This window comes from Lissotriton vulgaris, unplaced genomic scaffold, assembly GCF_964263255.1.
Source record: "Lissotriton vulgaris unplaced genomic scaffold, aLisVul1.2 SCAFFOLD_783, whole genome shotgun sequence".
NCBI lineage: Eukaryota > Metazoa > Chordata > Amphibia > Caudata > Salamandridae > Lissotriton > Lissotriton vulgaris.
In genome coordinates, this window is record NW_028250878.1 from 325,139 (window position 1) to 348,031 (window position 22,893).

The 22,893-nt window shown below is 45.2% G+C and overlaps 1 protein-coding gene across 1 annotated transcript in view; it reads right to left on the reverse strand.

Moving 5' to 3' along the window:
- The window catches only part of LOC147663089 (beta-microseminoprotein-like), a 173,145-nt gene that overhangs the window by 36,516 nt on the left and 113,736 nt on the right, over positions 1-22,893 (reverse strand). The window lies entirely within an intron of this gene.

Here is a 22,893-nt window from a genome sequence, read left to right on the forward strand (position 1 = left end):
GTCGCAATGTACAACAAAACTCACAAACAAAATAGACATGTAAACACACATTTTAACCACGCATTCAAACACACATTTAAACCCACAAATCAACACTCAGGACGAAAACAGGACAGTCCGGACTATACGTAGCTGTAAGTCATATTTACAAGAAACACTGCTCAACAGTGTAAAAACCAAAAATACACTCAATTCACTAGCTGCAGCTGGCCGAACACCAAAAATCGTTCTGCATATCCATTCATAAAATTATACAGAGTAAAGCATCCTTATTATGTATTATTACATATTTTAATTCCCTGCGCATACAAAATCACCAAGGAAGAAATATGTTTGTAAATCTAACCTATTTAGATAAACCTGTTAATTCAAACGTATACAAAGTTGGCCAATACAAAGCTTCAAATTCGCTAAGATCAGGCATCTTATAGCTCACTAATCCAGCATCAAACTTCAAGGGTTACGGGATTTACCAAGTCCCTGCAAAGAACAAATACCCTCGGTTTTTGGCGTCTGCAGGCGTCAAATAACACAACAACAACAAAAACGCTAGCAAAGTGTCACTGACAAAAACACTAGCAAAAGCGTCAACAACTAAGGACTATGGGAGCGACCCACATATACTTTATCAAAGCTGTACCAAACAAATAGGTGTCCCAATTCTAACTGCCAATTTCTAACTGCACTAACAGTCTCTTTAAAAAAAACTTACACAAAAAGGGTTGCTCAGTCAGGAGTGACATCTTTTGGAGAGTCTTAAGTCAGAAAAATCAAAAATATGCCAGGCCGCAAAGACAGAGAATCCCCCAGAACCTCCGTGCACAGAGTACCTCTTTTAGTAGATTCCTGTCTTGCCTTCCCCAGCATAATTCTATTCTCTGAAAAATCTCTCCTCCAGGTTGTCACTTCATGATGAAGCCCCTGTTGGTTGCGCCAACTGAAGAACCAAAGATTTACAATACTCCTTCTCAGGGGTCTTACCAATAAGTAGTCCATTCAAGAGTGGCAAAGAAATCAACACAGAATCTGAAATATGAAAAGACATCTTTATTATCATTAATTGTGAGGCTCCGTCGCCCAGCCACTCTTAAAGCAACTGGATGAGAGAGTCTGCTGCATGGCCTTCGCACAGGCCTTTTATACAGAATATTTCGCCTTAAGCACACATTCCTGCTTTGAAGTGCATTATGTTGGAAATTCCCAGGACGTGCATACAAAGCATCACTTTCAAGATAAGTCCAGGCTAAAAAAGGATTGCACACATGCTTGGTTTCCTGTTCCATCAGGCCGGACAAACCCACCATAAAACCTTCAACCCAGATCGATGAACATGTTGTAAAGGAAAGGCAGCAACAGATGGGACGGAGATAGAAGCGGTGGGAATGGTGCCATAAAAGGTCGGACATGTCCTGCTCTTTGAACTTTATTGCGCCAGCTGCTGAACAAGGAACTGGCTTGGGAGGTTAGCCTCAAGCAACAGGGTCAGCTGTCGTCAGGTCATGCAGAAGTCAGCACAAACCCATGCTAAGGTTATGTCCTTTAAATGCTTGCTCTGCCATGGGGAAAGCCTACTGTAAGGGCAATGAAATAACATGGCTGCTATTTACAAGATGAAACCCAAGTGTTCAATGCAAAACCTTCAAATGCACAGTGAATCCATTGGTGTAACATGATGAAAATGCTCATGAATAACGCATTCATTATTTGCGGTTCACTGATACCAAATTCATAACAGAATCATGACATTTGAAACACAGGTTCAGAACCCCCAGAACCACACTCCGAGGGAAAATGGTGGTTCAAGTCAAAGCTGTAGGCAAAGAAGTGACAACAACCTTCCACGTCGTGGATAAAGAGACAGACCTGCTGGTTGGCAGCCACACTGCGGAGGACCTCCAACTAATAGCGTTTGCAAACACAGTGAAGACCCTCCAGACGGAGGACATCTTGGATCTATTTCCACAGTTGTTTCAGGGACTCAGGACCATCAAGAAAGAGCCAATAAAACTCCACATTGACAAGGCGGTGCAGCCCGTGGCACTGCGACACCGGCGGATGCCATTTCATCTGAGGCCCCTAGTGGAACAGGAGCTTCAGAAATTGGAACTCCAAGGCGTCTTTGAAACGGTATCAGACACCACCCCGTGGGTGTCGCCCATGGTCATAGCCGAGAAACCGAAACAACGTGGCCAAATCAGAATTTGCATCGACATGAGGATGCCCAATCGAGCAATCAAACGGGAGAGACATCTTACACCTGTTGATGACATCCTGGCTGACCTAAACGGATCGCAATGGTTCTCTAAACTCGACCTCAACGCCGGATACCATCAACTAAGGCTAGCGGAGGAAAGCAGATACATAACAACGTTCTCCACCCATCTCGGACTCCGCCTGTACAAACGGCTCAACTTTGGAATATCGTCTGCAGCCGAGAATTTCGAGAACGCCATGAAGGAAATCTTGTCAGAACTTCAAGGCGTCCTCAATGTCAGTGATGACATTCTGATCCATTCCCGCAAAGTCGAAGAACATCATCGAAGGCTGAGGGTCACGCTACAAAGTTTGGCCGAGCACGGTGTAACCCTGCACAAAGAGAAGTGCCAATTCTTCCAGAGGTCAGTCGGGTTCTTTGGATACGTGTTCAGCTCCGAAGGGATCAAAGTGGACCCCCGAAAATCACAGGCCATCCAAGGTGCTCCCGCTCCGACAAGTGCATCTGAAGTCAGAAGCTTCTTAGGGATGGCGAAGTACTGTGCAAGATTCATCCCGAACCTGGCCACCATTGCAGAGCCGCTACGGAATTTTACCAAAAAGGAAACTATCTGGAGATGGACAGCTGCTGAAGAACAAGCCTTCACCCAAGTAAAAACAGCGCTACTGGACAGCACCACAATGGCGTATTTCGACCCCGCCAAAGCCACTGAGATACTGGTAGATGCCAGCCCCGTTGGACTAGGGGCACTGCTCACCCAGGAAACGCAGCCAGGTATATGGACCCCTCTCGCGTTTGCGAGCAAAGCTCTAACCTCCGTTGAGTCTCGCTACTCACAGATTGAAAGAGAAGCATTGGCGGTGAAGTGGGCCTGCAACCACTTTCACCTATATGTGAGTGGACACCCCTTCCGGGTGGTGACTGATCATCAACCACTACTCCCTCTGTTCAAGGGAACAGCCCTGCATCCGCCCCCGTGGATAGAACGGTGGGCTATACAAATTCAACATTATCAGATGGACCTGGTGTATCGCCCGGGAGCCAAGAACCCAGCAGACTTCCTATCCCATCATCCGGCACCCGTGAACGAACCAGACGTGGCGCATGTTGAAAAAACTGAAGAATTCATCAACATGATTGCTCAGGCGTCGTGCCCCGGGCCATGTCACTCAACGAAATCAAGGAGAACACTGACACCGATCCGGTACTCAGCAGAGAAGTCCAAGCCCTGACAAAGGGATCGTGGGAAGGATTCCTCAAGAACATTGAGGGCTGGAACGAAGAAGAAAGGGCCCGACTAGGGGCAGGTCTGGTGAGTCCACCGAGAGCTGAGCATTGCAGAAAGCGGATTCATCCTGAGAGGGTCACGGATCGTGATCCTGAAAAGCTAACAAGAACAGGCGACTTTCCTCGCCCATGAGGGACACCAAGGTACGAAGAGGATGAAGTCCCGAATGAGTGAGAAAGTGTGGTTCCCCAATCTCGAAGAAAGTGTGGATGCCCTAGTTCGCAATTGCAGATCCTGCTAGCTCACCAGCAGTTCAGAAGCCCCTGCTCCAGTCATTACTGAAGAGCCAGCGCTGTCACCATGGGCCAGCCTAGACATTGGAAGTTTTCCTGATGGCCGGATCACTGTAGTCCTGGTTGACAGCTACACCAAGTACCCCATAGTGGAGGTAGCCCCGTCGACAAGCTTCACCAACGTACAGCCAATACTGGCCAAAGTGTTCGCATTGTTTGGTTTGCCTCAGGTCGTTAAAATGGATAACGGACCGCCCTTCCAGGGTAGCGAATTCAAAGACTTTCTGAAAGAGCTCGGGATACGGCATCATCGGATTACACCGCAATGGCCGCAAGCGAACGGAGAAGTTGAGGCGCTTCATGAGAACCATTAATAAAGTGCTTGGTATAGCCACGCAGAAGGAAAGGATCCGGAAACAGCACTTCAGTATTTCTTATGAAAGTATAGAAGCACCCCACACAGCACCACGGAAAGGTCGCCATGGTCACTCATGCTAACTGGTCCCTGGCGAGACCTGCTGCCCATGGCTGACACCTTGGCTCCAGAGCCCTACGACCCTCGAGCGACCCAAGAAAGAAGGCACCTCAACAATGACCGAGCCAGACGACGACGGAGGGCTCATTCCAGAATGATGGTCCCAGGAGACTCCGTGCTAATACGGATGAGATGACCCGGAGGGAAGTTCGGCACCCCTTACGAAGAAGAACCATGGGTTGTGAAGTCTACAAAAGGCACATCAGTCACTGCGGAAAAGCAAGGAGAAGTAATCACTCACAACGTGTCGTGGTTCAAGCAAATACCACCAACCACAGATGCCGATCAACACTGGGTAGATACGGCGCCCCTGGAATCAGAGTCCACTCTGACACCCGTCGATTCCAATGTGTCACCGGCCACCGGCCTTGTATCGCCTTCACCATCAGGCAGAGCAAGGAGTGTTGATCGTGTGGAAGAAAGCCGCAAGCGGCCCTATAACCTGAGGCCGAATCATCGGCCCAGCCAAAAACTTGCCGATTTTGTGTGTGAAGAGACATTAAGTGTTTTGTTTGAAAGAACTGATTATAAATGGGATGTAGCGGTCTAGTGTTTCTGCCCTCGGGCAGATTGCAGGAAGCACCCACATACTATGTAGCACTCTCTGGCCAGGCGTGGCTAGAGAGCTTAAATAAATGGTCCGAGGTCTCTCGTGGCTTCGGGTTGCAAGTAGCACAGCACTGGCGTGGTTGTACGTTCTTTGCTCCCGCATAATAACACCCCTCTAATTGCTGCTTGCCCCCTCGAGATCTGGCCCCCCAACAGATTGGACCATAGCTATCGTGGCAGGCTGCGTAGAGCACGAGGCTAGTCCTGGCAGTGTGGGAAGTGGACAACCCCCCCTTCAAAACATGAATACTAACGTGTTACATTTAGGCTGCAAACGTTTTCAACATTTTAATGAGCAACAACTTTCCAACAACGGCTGTATGTTTATCTTACGGACCGGGTTGCGGCTGCCCGGTTAATTAGCTGTGATGTCGGAGAAGTTTACGCGTGTTCTTAGAAATGAGGCCTGCAGCCTGCTTGTGCTTTACATAATCATAACCGGCTGAGAGATACTGCCCCATTGAGTTCTTCCACAAGTAAAGTCACACAACGCAACACACACAGCGAACTGGTCATATTAAATGCCTTGCTTTGCTTCACGTAGAGTGTGGTATAAACATATGTACTTCAGAGGCATGTGTGTGAGGCACGCCCCTAAGCTCCAGAGAACGCAGATGGCCTTTACACACCTTCTTCTGCTGCCTTGAAGAACAAGTGCGTCTCCCTGATGAAGCCTCTGCGTCTCCTCCCGCTCTGCTGCTGGCGCCCTGGAAGTCACCTGCTGAGGCATCCACTCGGGTCTCCTGACGTCCGCCTGTCGAACCCTGGCTGCTTCTAGGGAAAACGTTCGGTGACCTCCATTGTCCAACGGCAAATCTCCAATTGACGGTGGGAGGCAGAGACAGCACAAGCAGAGGCTCATTATCTTCTCCCGGCATTTCCCAGCCGCTGCTTGTGCTGTCTCTGCTTCCCACAGTCAATTGGAAAAACAGCACTGATTTTCACGCATGTGTGCGATGTAAGGCATCGCGCGCATGTGAAACAAAGAGTGCAATTTAGGCCACCAATCAGAAAACAAACAAGCACTGAAAATACAACAGGACTCGAATTTACGTGAGCCCTGTTGCATTTGAAACAGAAGTGTGGGAACTAAAGAAAGCACAAATGGGAGGGGGCTGGGGGATGGTTGTGCTGAAAAAAATTACAGAATGCAGGAGGGAAGGGTTAGAGAGAGGGGAACAAAATGGTTTTAACAGTAAAAGGGCCGATAGCCTCGGAAGAATACTAATGACGATATGGCCGTCAGGAGGCGGGACCAAGAACCTAAAAAACAATCAGAATGCTCAATTTATAATGAACGCCAATGAAACTTATAGATGGAAAGTGGGCGGAGTTTCCCCCAGCTATAGTGTATACTACATGCCTCACAAAGCGATGGCAGGGCTATCGCGCTGCATCACTACGCGAGCCCTAAAAAACTAGAGCGAGTGAACAGGAAGGTGCACAACGAGAATGCAATGCTGCACTTTTGTTGCTTGATCTTTTTATTTTTAGGGCAAATCATGTCTATGCGTCCTGAATTGATACAAAGACACATATAAAGTATATCTCCGAATGCAGTTTTGACTTTAGAGTATGTGTAATTGCATATTAATTTTGCTTAATCAAGCAACAACAAAATGTGCATGAAGAACACTTTCAGAAAGTTCACCATTCTAATGCATGAATACCACTCACTGGTCTTGTTGGATTGCATTAAGCTTCGGGGCCTTTTCCACAGTGGAGTTTTATATCAACCTACTTTCACTGTTTCATTAGTGAGTGCTGGTCCTCCAAATCATATGTTTTCATTTCTGGGCAAATGTATTCAGAACAAGGACAAGGTTTATGGCCATCTTCCAGAAATGCAGGATTCAGAATTGAAGGAGCAGATACACTCTTGGATGCTGTAGATGATCTGAATGGTTCTGGCATCAAATCTTGGCTAGCAGAGGGCTATAAACACTGCTTACCTTTGGCGCTACTTGGCTCGCCAGTCCGTTGTTATTTGAACAGTGGGGGCTGGTGAGATTTAAAAGTGGTGTGGCGGAAAAAAATTATTGTACTGCACTGCAGCGAGCGAGCTTGCATAGTGTGCAAGCCCAAATAACCTACGGAAGGTTCGGGCGGGATTCTCCCCCGAGAAAAGTTTGAAAAAGAGTGGACAAATGGTGTATTTCCAAGCACATTTGAGAAAGCGGGAAGGTTAATAAAGCAATTGTAATTGCCTTGCTATTTCCCTGTCAAGCAGCATCACACCCCTGTACATCTCCGTTCTATGTTAATTGCCTTGCTATGTCCCTGTCAAACACCAGCAAAACCTTGTATGTCTCTCTTCTATGTCCATCGCCTTCCAGCTGTTTTCGTTAATTTTATAATTTGTATATGGTTTGCAGGTGTATAAAAGCGGTACAAAAGGGGGTGGTGATGGACAGAGCATCTGAATCAATCAACCACTCACACCCAGTCAAAAGATCTGGGTTTAATCCATCACCGTTCTTTAGCCCACTCTGCCACCCCAGTTCAGACATGGCTATATGCAAATCAGTCTGATCCAATGCCTCATGGGAACAGTTCAGCCCAAACTGCCAAGCCATGTCTTCCCTGGACCGGAAACAAGCTTCCGAGGAACGGTTTCTGGCATTCCAGCCGTCTTCAGCCCGGCTTGCTTGAATCCAGTGGCAAAGTGAGCAAGGGACTCACGTCTGAGTATACCCTGCCACACTTATGGCGGCCAAAAGCGGTACAAAAGGGGGTGGTGATGGACGGAGCATCTGAATCAATCAAACACTCACACCCAGTCAAAAGATCTGGGTTTAATCCATCACCGTTCTTTAGCCCACTCTGCCACCCCAGTTCAGACATGGCTATATGCAAATCAGTCTGACCCTGTGCCTCATGGGAACAGTCCGGCCCGAACTGCCAAGCCATGTCTTCCCTGGACCGGAAACAAGCTTCAGAGGACCGGTTTCTGGAATTCCAGCCATCTTCAGCCCGGCTTGCCTGAATCCAGTGGCAAAGTGAGCAAGGGACTCACGTCTGAGCATACCTTGCCACACTTATGGCGGCCAAAAGTGGTACAAAAGGGGGTGGTGATGGACGGAGCATCTGAATCAATCAAACACTCACACCCAGTCAAAAGATCTGGGTTTAATCCATCACCGTTCTTTAGCCCACTCTGCCACCCCAGTTCAGACATGGCTATATGCAAATCAGCCTGACCCTGTGCCTCATGGGAACAGTCCAGCCCGAACTGCCAAGCCATGTCTTCCCTGGACCGGAAACAAGCTTTCGAGGACCGGTTTCTGGCATTCCAGCCGTCTTCAGCCCGGCTTGCTTGAATCCAGTGGCAAAGTGAGCAAGGGACACATGTCTGAGCATACCCTGCCACACTTATGGTGGCCAAAAGCGGTACAAAAGGGGGTGGTGATGAACGGAGCATCTGAATTAATCAAACACTCACAACCTGCTAAAAGATCTGGGTTTAATCCATCACCGTTCTTTAGCCCACTCTGCCACCCCAGTTCAGACATGGCTATATGCAAATCAGTCTGACCCAATGCTCAGACGTGAGTCACAGGCTCTCCACATCACTGGAGTCAAGCTATCCAGGCTGAAGAAGGCTGATAGCCAGAAACCGGTCCTTGGATGCTTGATTCCGGTCTAGGAAAGACATGGCTTGGTAGTTCAGGCTGGACTGTTCCCATGAAGCACAGGGTCAAGGCTGATTTGCATATAGCCATTGTCTGATCTAGGGTGGTGTGGAGTGCAAAAAAACGATGGATTTAGGCCCAGATCTTTGTACTGGGGTGAATGTAAGACATTGTTCTGCATTCTGTCCATCAACTGTATTTTTTGCAATTTTCAACCCTAGTGGGCTGGGTGTGCTCAGATGTGAGTCCCAGGCTCTCCACATCACTGGAGTCAAGCTATCCAGGCTGAAGAAGGCTGATAGCCAGAAACCGGTCCTTGGATGCTTGATTCCAGTCTAGGAAAGACATGGCCTGGTAGTTCGGGCTGGACTGTTCCCATGAGGCACAGGGTCAAGGCTGATTTGCCTGTAGCCATTGTCTGACCTAGGGTGGTGTGGAGTGCAAAAGAACGATGGATTTAGGCCCAGATCTTTGTACTGGGGTGAATGTAAGACATTGTTCTGCATTCTGTCCATCAACTGTGTTTTTTGCAATTTGCAGGTGTATAAGGCTACTCAAAAACTATTCCTGTTGTATATCTATAAGGATATTCTCGTTGTAAGCTTTACTAGTAACTAAGTATGAATCTACAATAACTATTGGTTTCTTGAACATAACTTAATATTACATAAAGTATAAATCTTCCCCTGTGTATAGCTGTAAGATTACACTTTGTGTAACACTTCTTGATGCCTAAATGTGAGACTTGACTTTATGTAAGTCTTAACGGTGTATAATTATAATGCTACAGGTTGTGTAGGAGTCTCTAATTTATCACTTAAGTATTAGACTTGATGTGCAACTTCTCGATTAAAAACCGTATAGCTTAACAGTTAATAAAACAAATCTTGATTTCGTATTTGACAATATTATGAAAAGTAGGGTGCATGCTGTTGCATCAACTCTGCTTCTAAGAACTAAAGAAATGAGAACTGTAAATGTAGTGATATTAAATGCTTTGTGTTAACAAATTTAAGAAGCCAAGGGTTACTTCGTTTTTGACCCAGCACTGTGTAATAAAGGGAGGGTAATTTAAAACCTATTAATGGATTTTGAAGTTTTGACATTTGATAACTCATCCTAACAAGCATAGCACAGCAGAATAGCAAAACACATCAAAGCATATCATAACATTATTCAACGAAGCCCAACAAGATAACATACCACAATCCAGTACAGCACACTGGATCTTAAAATAACATAGGTTAATGTGACACGTCACAACACATTACCATAACAAATGACTCGGCATAGCATAACAAAGCATGGTATAGTTTAAGCAACTTAACATAGCACATCATAGCTTAGCCTAAAGTAGCATAACAAAATGTCACATAATATACCACCTCAACATACCGCACAACTCAACAGAACACAACCCAACATAAGAGAAGCAGGCATCAGATTCAGCTTACATTTCCTGCTGTTTTAATCACAAGTAACTGCGAGGACGAAATGCAGGACACATCTTGCGTTTGCCCGGCCCTAAATTAATGTTGTGAAGTCATACAGTGTCCACTATGGGACATTAGTGTTGACACAGTACACATCACCGTATATGTTGGTTATAGACAATAACGTGTTTACAGCGAGTGGGGCAGCAGCAGCTTTTAAAGGGAGTTTGGAGAGAGTTGGAATATCACCTTGTGGCATGTGTGTGTTAACAAATAATAAAATGACAGCGTCAACATTAAGCGTACACTCATACCAAGACCAACAGCAGAATTTGAACGTTAATAACCATAGAAATGTATGAATCCAATATATTTAATGTCCCCATTTTTCCCTCAACATTAGCCACCCAGTTTATACAAATACACATACTTTGCTATCAGAAACAGTGGAGAAATGTGTGCCTAAGTGCCTAACGTCCTGTTGGTGGAATTTTCTCACCTATGTCTTTCACTAAATAGTTTTGAAAAAGCCATTCATCAAGACCAAATTCTGAGAATTCCCTTCCCATTTTTATCCATCTTCCATGCTTTCTCTCACAGTCTTTCTATCCTGAGCTTGTCAATTGCTTTTGAGGCGTCTCACCCTCCGTCCCTCCCTACTGCTCTGCATGCTTCTCACTCCCTTCACCCCACCCATAATTCAACGAATACACTCAGTGGGACTGAGGCTCGAGCCCTGCTTCTTTCGCGTTCCCTCTCGCAAGCTGGCTGCCCAGGTGCCTTGATAATGCAACCTCATCATCCCGGCATGCCCTGCGACGAGCAGGGGAGTTATCATCTCTGAGGCATGTCATGAAAGAGAGACACTAATGAGACAGTTCCATCTCTCTCCGGGGAAGCCAAGTTAGTCTTGTGATCCCCTCTGCCCCAGAATAAGGAAGATAAAACACCAGAGAGATGTGTGCTGGAATATTTATTGTCCTATCCATCAGCCTTGACAGGTTATTAATTGGTACATCTGCTATCTGCCAGTGCTTCTCAACTCGGGAGTCCTGTAGTAAACAGGCACTGCTGTATAACGTGGCAGATAGGCAAACAAGAGACGCAAGAAGGAATTCTGCCCGAGGGACAGTCGCGACCAGTGGAACATGGCAGTCACATGTAGGGGACTCACGGGTAGGGGTCACATGTGGGGGTGTTTTAATTTTTTTTTAACTTACCTTACCGGGTCCTGAGTCACGCACCGCCTCAGCTCCTGGCAGTGGTGGGGTCCCAACAGGAAGCAGCCACAGGCAACCTCCCTACCCTCCCCTAAGCCAATCACAACTCTGAAATGGCAGTGTTGTGATTGGTGAGGCGCAGAGGAGAACGCCCCAGCCGGGCCATTTTCTGTATGTAGGCTGCATGCAGCAGCCTACATAGAGAACAAGCATTGGCATAGCCAATTGGTCTCGCCTTTGGGACCTTATAAGTGTTTAGCCACTCAACAGTTGCTGTTGTTGCATCAAGGATATTTTGCTGCATAACTAAACACTTATAAGGTCCCAAAGGACCTCAGGACACAAGCATTATAAAGAATTTCTACTGACTCAAACAAGTTCAAAGGTACTGAAGGGAAAGCAGCTATGGCATCTGATTCCTGGACTAGAAGGGGGCGTTTGCCCTATTAGCAGTGTTCTCAATAATTCAGATTTGTTGAGTTTCAAATGTAATCACACAGCCTTCCTTGAGGTTTTTGCTGATGCCTGCACATACCAATGAATCATTTCAAAGTAACCCTGGGTGTAGTTTGCGAAGTAGCGCTACGCGAAGCTATGCAAAGTGCACTTCGCACTACGCGAGATACAGGTAGCACTTCGCGAACTGCGTAGTACCCTGTTCACGCGGATTGCACAGTTCCGGATGCTTGTCCACACTGTGCAATCATTGAAAACGGCATCTTGCACAGTGCGAGATGTCTTTTACTGACGCTCGAGTACATTTTTAATCGAGCGGCAGCTTTCTCAACGTGGACTGGTTGTTTCTCATCACGAGCGGTCTTGAGCATAGGCGACCACTCGCAATGAGAAACCTGACCTCCCTGCATTGAGAAGCTCGCCGGGGAGTTTATTTTCCAGGCTGGCGATCAGCAACTTGATATTGCTGATTGCGAACGAGGAAAAAGTCTCACCGGGATGTCATTTTGCTTGCTGTCGCCAACTTGACTTTGAGGACCACGAGCAAGCAAAAAATGACCGCTGCACTACGCTACGCTATGTTATGCGTGTTTGCACTGTGCTACGTGCGATTCGCGAAGTGTGAAGTCACGCTAACTTGGCAAACTACGCGAGCGTAGCGTAGTGCTTTGCCCAGGGTTATTTAAAAGTAGCAGGCCGGCCGCCTCTGATGGGATGACCTCGATAACTGACCGTAAATGCGTCACTCTGCGGCTAGTAACAGTTCAATGCAAATAAAAGAACACAAAGCGCTATTTTTACAAAGAAGATGCTGGCCCTGATGCCTTTGTATGAATGGAGGGAAAAGAAACCTTAAAGGAGGATGAAATGAGCAGTGATTGTTAAACCAATATCCTCCCCTTTTGAGAGACCGATGGTCGGGTCCGGAAAAGTCATCAATGTGCCCCCCAGGGGAGGAGAGTCTGCTATCTAAGCGTGGGTAACGGGGCAGACGGGTTGAAGAGGTGCTCCGGGTAGGGAGGGGTGCTGAAGGCAAGGGGTACAGAGAGGGGGCCCGGGCGATGGGTGCACCAGGCCATTACCTACCGTGCCCCGGGGGAGCTCACGGATCCTTCTTCTTCCTCGTTGGCCTCCCCCTCTTCCATGGCAGGGCTGTGGGCCTGACAGTGGAGCATGCGGGTCTCGTCAGTGGTAAGAGTGCTGACTGCAGCCAGCGCTGTGTGTGCTGCAGAGTCGGGGACAGAGAGAGGGAGATGCCCCCACCGGCTGAAAGGGAACGTGTACTGGGAATTAAAATAGAAAGGGGGAGAGTTGTACTGAGAGTGGAAACAAGGGAACGAGGGTGAGAGACGGGTAGGGAGAGACGGAGATAGGCAGTGAGATCAAAAACAGGAGGAGGACAGAATGGAAAGTGAATGGCTAAGAAAACCCCAGAGAGTGGGAAGGAGGAAGACAGGGACACAGGCAGGGAGCAAAGATAAGGGAAAGGTAAAAAGAACAAGCGTGCACGCTCAAAGTAAAAAAATAGGTTTGACGAGAGGCAGCAGGGGGAGGGGAGAGAGGAGGGGGCCTGCGCCTGTTTCCCTTGCGTGAGCGAGCAGGAACCATCTGTTAACTACAAACAGATGGTTTGAAAGCTTGTTCCCGCAAGGGAATCACCAAACGTGCACGCGTTGCCATTCAAAGCAATGCAATGCATGCACTTTTTTGACTGCAAAACAGAATCGATTTTTAAAGGTCTTTTTCCTCTGCAGCACATGCGTAGGACAGACCTAAAAAGGGGGAGTGCGCATGGCTTAGTTGGTCGGCCCTGGGGCCGACCAAACAGTCAGTACCCACAACAGTGGGCAAGCCACTCCCCCATGCCCTTGAGGAGGACTGCCCACCCACCTGCCCCCAACCAGACACTTCTGCTTTCTCGCAGTGCGAGAAGCAGAAACATAAAAATGGTAGTTTTACCATTTAATGTTTCTGCTTCTCGCACTGCGAGAAAGCAGTGAAGCGATGCCCCCACGCCCCTATGTAGGAGCCGCCACTGCATTTGAACACCGAGACACAGGCCCAGGAGTTGAACATCAATGTGCCTGCCATTGTCTCTCCAGTCTGGGCCCATGGATGTTGTTTAGAGTTTGGTGGAGCCGGAGCACTGTTGGGAAATGTCAGTGCACCGGCCCCACGAAACGCATAGCTCACCTGCCCTAGTTGGGGGAAACACTGGTTTCCTGATGCCAGAAGAACCACATCTCGCTCGCTGTTGGAAAGTTCGGACCTGTGAGGTTGTCTACCATAGAATTGTGGCCCTGCGCTTTTTAGAGCAGTGTGACCATCACTAAATTTCCTTCCTCTAGATGTCTAAGTGCAACATGAGCGCAGGGAATCCACTCAGTGACTCCCATCCACAGGCAGAAAACTCCCTGCACATCTGGCTCAAAGGTTTTATTTTTTCTCAATAGTGAATTACTACTTTTGGGAGTTTGTTCTTGAAAAAGCAGAACAAAATCTGAGGGGGCCGGCCAACATGGCTAACAAAAAAACTACTAATGAGAAGTACATTCATTATTGTCCTCTAGTTATGACTGGAGTGTGGAGCGAATTTTGCTACCACATTGCATGGATACTGAAATAGCAAAATAAAGTTGACTAGAAGCATAATACTTCCTCTCTTTGGTCACTTATTACTTCCCCCTTTTAAAAGAGCACTGTGCTTCATAAAGAATGAAGGAGACAACTCAAAGGGAGATTCCTAAGGGTGCGCAATGGAATCTATCTATTGTGTCTATTGGCAGTTTTCTTCAGACTGTGAGCTATCCTCTGAGTGGATGGATTCTAGAATTTGTCAGCTTAACCCATCCATAGATTTTCTTGGCATAAAACATTAACAAAGCTTTACCACTTTCAATGGAGTCACCACCATAGCAACAGATCGACAGAAGAGAACAAGATCCTTGAAGCAAGGAAATCTTTAGGCTAGTCAGCTCCTTTATCAAGCCAGCGGAGCTTGAAAGCACGATACAGCAATCCCTCTCATTGTGTATAAAGCTATCAGACTTTTTTGATGGTAAAATCTTGAAAGTCAATAACACCCTCAGAACGGTGATAAAGACAGGTAAAACAGAAGGAGTGGGAATCCGAAATACCGAAGATACTTTCTTGACATTTCTCTCTATCTCCCAACAGGAATCCCTGGCAGGGATCCTGAGAAGTAATTCAGGGTCCCCGGAGGATCCGTGCCCCCCTAAATTGTGCAGGGCTCTGGCTCACCTGATGAATCCCGCTCTGAATCATATATGGAACACCTCACTATCCATGGGCATTTTCCTTGATGTTTGGAGACATGCGTTGCTATTACCCCTTATGAAAAAGCCCAATGTGGATCTGGGAGAGCTTAACAACTATTGCCCGATCTCACTATTGCCAGCACCAGCAAAGATGTCGGAAAAGATGGTACAGAGCCAGCTGGCTTATTTTATTGAAGGGCATGACATTTTGCATGACACGCAGTACGGTTTTTGGTCCGCTTTTAGTACTGAGACTGCGCTGTTGGAGGTGGCACGGTCAGTAAAAATGACTGTGGACGCAGGAGCATCAGCAATGCTTGTGCTTTTGCACCTGTCCGCAGCATTCAACACTGTGGATCACCAAATCTTGTTAGATGGACTCAAATCAATGGCTCTGGAATGAATGGTCCTCACCTGGCTAAAGTCCTATCTTAAAAATACGTATGCAGAGGGTCCCTCTCCAGCCCTTTCAGTCGGAACCTAAGCCACTGTGGTGTGGGGTACCGCAGGGTTCGGCCATGAGCCTGCTGCTCTTCAATACCTATCTGGCCCCCTGTTTTTGCTCATAGCAAATTGGGAAGTGAAGGCAATATCATACACAGACGACACCCAGCTGGTGTTTTCCTTCATTCGGCTGACTCCTTCACTAGGTTTAAGGGATTTTTGAAGGACATCTCCTGCTGGATGAACAACAATAAACTTAAGCTTAATGCAGAGAAGACAGAGGTGTTGTTCTTTGGCAAGGCATCTCCTTCGGCAGCCGGAGTTTGGTGGCCAGCAGAAATGGGCTCTCACCTGTACCAGCAATCACAGTAAAAAACGTGGGTGTAAAATGGGAAGCGGATCTTTCATTCCCAACACAAGTACGGCATGTTGCCACCTCATGCTTCGTTAAGTTGAGAAGCTTTAGGAAATTTCTACATTTACTACCGGAGGAGTGTTGTAGAGTCATTGTCCATGCCACAGTGACATCTTGGCTGGACTATGCAAATTGTCTATACTTGGGATTACCCGCCTATCTGATTAAAAGATTACAGATGGTACAAAATCCGTTTGCGATATTAATTAGGCGAGTTCCGTATAGGCACCACATCTCTCCACATATAAGACAGCTCCACTGGCTGCCAGTTGTGAAAAGGATCAAGTTCAAGGCCTTGACCATGGCCTTTTGGGCGCTGCATGGCAGATGTCCCAGCTGCCGTAAAAACAGGTTATGCCTCTACCAGAAAAAATGATCATTGAGGTCCAACTCTCAGAACTTGATCTGTGAATCTCCCTACGCTAAGTCACGCTTTATGGGCAGATCCTTCACGGCGGTGGCAGTCAGTCTGTAGAATTCCCTGCCGACTAATATGAGCCTGATCCAATCTGAACTTGTATTCCGAAACACCTTGAAGACCTGGCTTTTTAGCCATGGCTAGAACTTTTGGTTATGCACCTCTCATGTCTGCCTGTTATAGCGCCGGGACACCTCTATTTGAGGTAGCTGTCTTGCTTTATAAATGTTGTTATTATTATTATTATTGTATGCTGGGGACTATTAAATATGGTGGATGGTCCTCTTCCAGGAGAGTGGAGACAATACCCTCCATTGACCTCACCAGAGGATGGGTCATCTACCCTACTCTAAATTAGGCCTCAGGTGTGGTCTTGCATGTCACCATTGCTGTTGTGACTTCAAAAAGAAAGATACCTACCTGCCTTTTTAGGAGCTTGACTGCACCTGTCATTAGGCCAGGAGACTGTACGGATTCCCAGGATGTCAGCTTGATGGATGGAGCTTGCTCTGAAGTCAAAAGCCTGCCAGATTCCCAATATCAAGGATAAACCAAGAACATAATCTGGGTTTAAGAGCTACTCCAGCTATTTCATACATCAAGAAGGGATAGCAATCCACATTGCTCTTTGGATGAGAAACTCAAGACTTATACCACTAAACCATGAACTGGGGCAAAGAGTCTATTTAAATACTTACATGAAAGATTCCCCTCCAGCTATCTGGGTACAAATATTCTTTTCCTTGTGGCATTTATGACTCCAACTGAAACTTTGATATGTATGATGCTGCGAATGTGTATGAGTGCATAAGTTCAGTAATGCTAGTATAATATGGCATGCAGTGGTGGCTGGTGACATTTGAAAGTGGTGGGTGGAAAAGTTTGGGACGTGTGAAATGGCGCGAGCGAGCATAGTGAGCAAGCCTGCCTGTCATAAAGGGACTCTTGGGGGTTCTCCCACCGAGTAAATTTTGACAATATGGTGGGCAAATGGTGCATTTTCAAGCACATTTGAAAAAGTAAGAAGGTTAATATGGCAATTCTGAAATTGTAGTTATGATATCAATGAAGAGATTTCATATGATAATGATGTAGGTAGCTGCTTATTCAGTATAACCAGATAACTTCATAACAGACTTTGAGATAACAATGCTGAGTACCTCACAGATTATCGAACTTATATACATTCCTTTACAAATGAAATCTACTGAGGAAATACAAGTTATTGTGATTTGTCGGACTGGACGCAATGAGATAGCAAGGAATAAACATTAAAAGGCAGTGCGGAACTCTACTAGGCACTGTACGTCTAATTCAGGGGATGTACCGGAAGAGGCCAGTCGAGGTGCTGCATTGTGCTATTTAAATTCACTGGTTACTTTTATTTTATTATTTTGATTTTTAGCAGTGACATTCCTTGGCGTTTTTTAAGTATGAACTGATCCCAGCACTGTATCTGGCCATGTTTTCACACTGGCGGTTTGCTCTTGGTGCTATATTGGGGGTACCGAATTAAATCTGGGGCTGCTACTGGCGCTGAATTGAGTGCTGTTTTAACACAGTAGTTGGTCTTTGCATTATATTGGGACTGATTTAATGCATTGCCTGCTCTTGGCGCTGTGCTGTGTACTGTTTTACGACTGCAGTTACTCTACTTGCTACACAGAGCACTCTTTTGAGCCAATGGTTGTGATTTGTGCTGAGTGGGGTGCTGTATAATTCAGTGGCTGCTGTTGGCTCTTTCTCTAATACTGATTCAGCAGAAAGACCTGATCAGGTGTCACGAAATCTACACCCAGATGTTAATTGCTTGTGACTTCCTTTTGCATAGTACGCCTCTGCCGCACTCTTCAGTGTAACAGTGCTCTAGTTTTGTGCAATTTTTAAATAATACATTTATATTTTGTTTACATGATTTTAAATGGTTTGCGGGCACACGTACAAAGAAAACATTTTGTAAGTTTGTATTTGCAACTTTTTGCAATTCGTAATTAGGAACTCACAAATTGTGCTGAACAACAGTGTCTCAGACACTGTTTGCGATTCCTAATGGGGTTGCAATTGACCTGTCTCATCGATTTTCATGAGGCAGGACGCAAATTTTGCCCATTGGGAATGGCCTGTAATGGGAAGAATGGTGGGGTCAGCAGACCACCATGTCTGTGATTGCTTTTTAAATAAAGCATTTATTTTTAATTCAGCCCATTTTCATTGAAGGAAAATGGGATGCATTAAAAAAAGAAATATGGAAAGATTTCTTTTCATTTTTTTAGGAGTAGGCAGAGGTCAGTGAGACCACTTCCAGCTCTTAAACAAGCATTGGCATAGTCAATAGGTCTCGCCTTTGGGACCTTATATGTGTTTTGCCAGAGCTATTGGCTTTGTTAATGTGTTTAAGCTATGTTGTAGAGCACTTGTGACTGCCTGTTTAGTAGTAAAATATTGCAATAGTTGGTGGTAAGAGGGGCTCCTACAGCTTTGGTCCTCAGTGTCACTACACCTGCTGCACCATCTAAATAAAGCCTCTTTCAACTGCAAGGTAACTGCAATTTGACTGCCCGTTTAGTAGTAAAATATAGCAACATTAGGTGTTTAGAGGAGTTCTGACAACTAAAACTGACAAATGAAAGGTGGAGATGGCCCACCAGATTTTGAACTTGCTTTCTGAATGAGGAAGAGGGAGAAAGGGGAAGGGACATGCCATCGAAAGAGAGGGAGAGAAAAACTGGAGTATGCTTCAACAGAGAATTCTAGAATTTGCAAGAGTTAGTAATAATCAGCAGAGACAAAAGACACAGAAAATAACATTCTGAAGTATGAACTTGACAATCACTCAACTTTTCATCAATCAGGATCCCTTTCAGGGCCTGTGACTACATGCTTGCTGAAAACATATTTTAATCAAGGATGCCCCGCATTTCTACACTCATGTGAAGAATCACATTCTGTGCCCAATGATTTAGCAGTCACTGTAGGCGCATCTGAGGAATCGCATAACTGCCACTGTGTGATTGCAGTCTGCAACACACGGTGCTTAGCAGTCTACGCAGAACTTGTCTGTTTTTAACAGTGTGTGGTCAATTGTAAAAGATTTGTTATTCTTCTGCAAAACGAGAAAGGGCTGCTGCGGAGCCAACACAAAGAATGCACGCACAGCAGGCAAAGATGTCCCGATGATATTACATTGATGGATGTAGACAGGACTTTGGACTGCGCTGGCTTGTATTTTATTTTGTACTTTGTCGTCCAAATTCATTCTTTTGAGACTAATAAAAGTGGCAGCCAAATGATGTGCTACTGCAATAAAGTAACCTACCTCTGCACAGCACAAAAGTGAAAGCGACCGCAAGACAGGAAAATGTAAATAAGTGCAGCCACTCTAATTAGAAACAGATGGATCTGCGTGCCGCTGCTAACTCCCACAAGGTGGATGCATAGGAGTCAATATTTTGAGAAAAATGTGGGACATGTACCAGCTCTTGGCCAATTGCGTGCTTTCTTTTCTGAATGACAAACACAAAGGCCAATACAATTACTGCAAAAAAAGCCACATGCACATGTTTCAGAAAAGTGCAGACCGATTCCAAGAGGTCATCTCCTAGAGCAGCACATGCGCGCTGCGCTAGGCTCGACCTAAAAACTTTGGCGCTCACATACACAAAGGGGAAGGGGTTCCGTGGAGACCACTACTTGTTTGCAAATGGGTTACCACCTCCTTTACGGAGTCAGTAAAACATTAATGTTTTGCTACTGCATTCTGGTCACAAAACATTCAAATATGCCCCTGCGACTCGCAAGCGAGGGTGTTCTTGAATTGCTCGATTAAAATATGTAATATCTTATAAGTATGTTCACTTCTCTTCCTGACTCCACCAGTGGAATTCAGTAAATATGATGTCATTTAGATTGTTATGTTTGGATTCTACACAGTTGGTCTTGAGCTGAGCACCTAGCCAGGCGCTCCTGGTGGGGCTTTCATCCTCTCTGTATCAGCATGTAACTTATGCTAATAAATCTACCTGAAATCTACCTTCAGTCTGGACTTAGATTATTACATTATTTTGGCGACGTCGGACTTAAAGAACCTACCTATGATGATAATCTACACTCAAGAGTCAAGCTAAAGGATGAAAAAGCGTTTTTAAGAAGTTTAAGAGAGGTCACGCCTGTTTGCTGTTGCCCCACCAGTGTCCAGCACAACGGACAGCTCATCAACAGGCGTGCTGTGTACTGTCATCTAAGAAGCGTCTCCAGCCCACAAGAAGACAAGGTAACAGTGGCTGTGTGTGTAATTTTGGCGCAAGAAGGCATCCAATTTTCGATTTTGAGACTGTTCACTTAATAACTTCATCAAGGAACAGTTGGAAGCGTGTTAAAAAAATAAAGAAACTTAAAGTGAATTTATCTAAAGATGTGTGCTTTACTTGGCTGAAACTGCTAAAATTCATTTCAGTCAATTTCAACAGTAGCAACATTCTGAATTTATGAAACAGAAGAGCCTATCATCATTTTTAATGGAAACATTATTTCTATGTGACTAAAGGAAGACTGACGATTTTTATTAAATTACAACTCTGGAAAATAATCCCCTTGAAGTCAGTCTGTCGAGAACTTGGATATTTGCCTGCTGTGTGTTTTAAAATGACATTTTACCGATTAACTTTTTTTTTTAATGAGAAGAGTTTCAATAGTCTGCAGGAAACATTTGTGGTTTGGCAATATTTGGGATTTTTACCTTTTCTCTTCGACGTGTGCTCTGGCATTGTGGCAGTTGGTTGACAAGAGCAGAGCGATCCTTCCTGACTGCCATCTGTTGTCTTCTGATGACGTCGTGGAATCTTCGAGGGGAGTCTGTGAAGAGTGTCTCTGGCGTGTGCGCGTTCTTCTGACGCTCTGCCCGCGCTGGAATTTCACAGGTCACAGGTCACAATCTTCTAGCGCGCTTCTCCTTGTTGCCTAGTTACCAGCACCTGTAATGAGCTTTCAGCACGTCTTCACGCATGACGCCAAGCGCATGATGTATAACTTCCCCATTTCCATTACAAGCCTGCTCTGACAGGGCGAGGTCAATGAAGAGAACGAACACATTTGGGTTTCTGGACATTACATGGTGAGAGAAGCGCAAGCGCTACTAAAAGAAGTCTCAAGTATTGCCGGTTTCTGTCACACTGAGCACAGGGATTTCTTTTGAATGTGGACCTGTCGAGGTGTCGCAGGGAAGCACAGACGAGACAAAATTATGCCTGTTAATCCTTTGTTAACAGTGCCATCTTGTGGTTATTTATAGTATTCTATCTGTGATTTCTTTTCATTTCTTTAGGAATTGGGATGTCACTCTGTTGATCTGCATTTCGAAAAAGTTCAGTATTTTAGGAAAGGCTTCATGATTTGTGGACTTAGCTCAGTATCACAACAGTCTCTATTATGATTCCAGCGTTTGACAGGGAGGTGGTTTAAGACAAACGTGGAAGAGTTACTTGCAAAGTAAAAAAAAGAGATTCAGTCTTAATGTCAAAGTATATGTATATGTTTTAACGCAAAAATGTTTTCTTTCACAGGGTATTGAAGTTATGTATTTTCTTTTATAATTTGCCAATTAGTTATACTTTCCAACAAGTTGCAATTTATGTAATAGGTTTACGCAATCTTTAGACATTCTACAGTTTTTTTTGTGCACAATTAAGTTTAATCTCGTACAGTGCTGGGTTCTTAACCAAATTATCCGCGAGGTGTGTTTCGGGTTTTCCCCATTATTTGTCTTTAGTTGAGTGGAATGTTTAGTTGAGTGGAACTTTTCCCTCATTTTTGTATGTGCATTATTTGTTTGACATTTCGCCTCTAGGTAAGGTGCGTTTTCCCTCTTTATGAGGTGTGTTAGAATTATATTCTCAATTTTATGCACATTCTGTCTGACCTCCATATGAGGTGTTTGCGTGGACTTAGTCCGGTCTCATCTAGTACACTATTTTATTCTCTCCTGAGAGTTAGATTTGTTTTCAGGTACTAATTTTTGTTCTGTGCACTTTTCTCTCATGTTTATGGGTAGTGTTTGATGGGTGTTGTCCCATTAGTTCTGTGCACTATATTCTTCCATGCTGTATCGTTATGTTACTCTCACCTCCGTCTTTTTGGTTTTTGGTGTGAGTTTGTGTTGTTACTAACTTTACGCATGTTAGTTTCTCTCCGGAGGTTGCCCATGTTAGTTTTTTTTTATACCCTCTGTGGGTGCATGGTTTCCTTGTTCCATGGGTCAGTTTGCTCTGGGCGTGTTTTTCTTAATACTTGTTTGGTGTATTTCACTTTAGCCCAGCTTGAATTTTTCTTGTTTTTTTTCTTTTCTTCTTATATGTCATAGTGAGGGTTGAGTGAGTTTACTCTTTTCCTTCACTGCCTTTTCGTTTTCTCCTGATTTGTGCTGTCCTTTTCTTGCTTACCTGGCCAGTAGGTGTGATTTGTACTGCCATTGATGGTTTTCCTACCTCTTCTTCAACTTTCCTTTCTTTTCGTGTTTAGAGAGGAGGATGAGTTATATGTCTATTATGGGATTTTATATGGAATCTCTATTTTCATTTAGTTTGCCTCCTCATCTCTCTTCTATTGTCAGTTTCCCTCCTCATCTCTCTTCTATTGTCTTTACTTTTACTTCTGGTTCTGCACTCTCTTATGCTTTTCTGTGGTGTGTTATTTTCTTACCTAGGTTTCTTTCTTTGTGTTCTT